This window comes from Monodon monoceros, unplaced genomic scaffold, assembly GCF_005190385.1.
Source record: "Monodon monoceros isolate NGI ecotype Baffin Bay Population unplaced genomic scaffold, NGI_Narwhal_1 Super_Scaffold_11, whole genome shotgun sequence".
Taxonomy (NCBI): Eukaryota; Metazoa; Chordata; class Mammalia; order Artiodactyla; family Monodontidae; genus Monodon; species Monodon monoceros.
The window spans coordinates 64,608,044-64,609,762 of record NW_021703767.1 but is presented as its reverse complement, the minus strand read 5'-3'; positions in this window follow the sequence as shown (position 1 = coordinate 64,609,762).

The window sequence follows — 1,719 nt, the reverse complement described above, 5'->3', positions numbered from 1 at the left end:
ATGAAGTAAGGTACTTAGTGAAGGAAAGTCTCCCTGCTGTTGGTAGAGCTAAGCCAGTTCAGAAGATGTTGCCAAGTGACCCCCCACCATCCCTGTTCTGACTCACTTCTTATCTGCTGGTCTGCACGTAACCCACAGTGTTTAGAATCTGGGCAAAAACCATGGGCAAACCTGACCTCCAGGTCTCCTCCTCCTCCTCCAAAGGGAGGGTCATCTAGGCTTTTTTCACTCGTCTTGTGTTTAAAATGTAAACTCTAAGGACATATGCATTCTGGAAACAGTAACTTCCTTCCACTGAGAGCATGTGACATCCTTGTCAGCTGTGTGGTTTCTCACTTTTGAGTAAGGAGAGCTTCGCAGGTCACACTGGGAGGGGCTCGGATGTGGCATTATAGGTACTGTGTGTGGTCATCAAAGCTTTTACAGCTGAGGACCAGCCCAAGGAAAATGTGGTTTGAGCTAATTCCCCACAGCTGTATTTAAGGTGGATTGGAACATCAGACACCGAAGGCAGAGAGGATGGCGAGGGGGTAGTTACTGCGATTTAGGCCAATGCTTCCCAGGGTGAATTTCAGGCAATGCTACAACCACAGGGGTTCCATGATCAAATATTTTATCTCTCCCTTGGAGATTCACAGCGCACAGAAGCACATTAAAATTTCTGAAAGGTCCTGTAGCAAAACCTTGTAACTATGTTTAACGCAAGGTTTCCCAAACGTAGCTGACTACAGAACCATCTTCATGCATAGCACCTATTAGCAAGATGTGGCATTAGTTCTTGACAGAGGAATAGGAGAAAAGCGTAGGGGTTGAGGGGTGAAGGGGGAGAATTCTTAGGTCCAGAGACCTCTGTCTCAAGTCTGGGAAGGAAGAGTATGAGGCAAACATTGGCAGTAACAGAGGAAATTGAGATGGTGAGGGTGATGTCAATTTTTGACATGTTGGAATTTTGGTCAGGACGTGAGTGACTGAATAACCTCCAAATTTTAGTCTTTTATGTCAACTATATTAATCCAAATTAAAAATAACAAACCAGGGCCCAGACCCAATTTATTCAGAGGTACATAATAGTGCTTGGACAGAAAAGACTCCCTACAGAATGTTTGAATTGGTTCAGCTAAAATTTCTACTCTATTATATTTTATTCCATTTCCAGTTTAGTAGGTTGACAGAATCCTAGTAAGTCGCATATTAAAAAAGAGAGAGAACTGGCAGTTTCCCCCTCGGCTAGGATGGTCAAGATAGTGGATATTTTAAACTTCAACTGAGAAGGCTTTACTTACCCTCTCCTAGAGGCCTCTGGGTCGCTCTTGCCTGGGACAGATTTACATTGTCTTAGGCTGTGTCCGCCATCACTTTCATCACTGATGTTCTTAGTTTGCAGAACCTGCCAGAGAAAGTGGAAGAGTCCAGCAGAGCTATCCCAGTACATGCCTAATTTTCCCTCCCTTGGAGAGGGTCTTCGTTGCTGTCCAGCAATCCTTTCTTATTTCTGTTGGGACTATTCCAGATTTCTCCTCATGTTCCAGCCCCCTCTAACAGGCAATCCCATCTTCTACTTTATTGAGAAGACCAAGCTCATGAAACATAAATCCCCCATATCCAACTAGCTCTCTTTCTTCATACATATTTGCCTCTACAAACACCTTTTGATTCTTCCCTCTAGTTTCAGATGTTATGGCTTGTTCCCATCATTTCCTTCTAACAGTTTTGATTTCT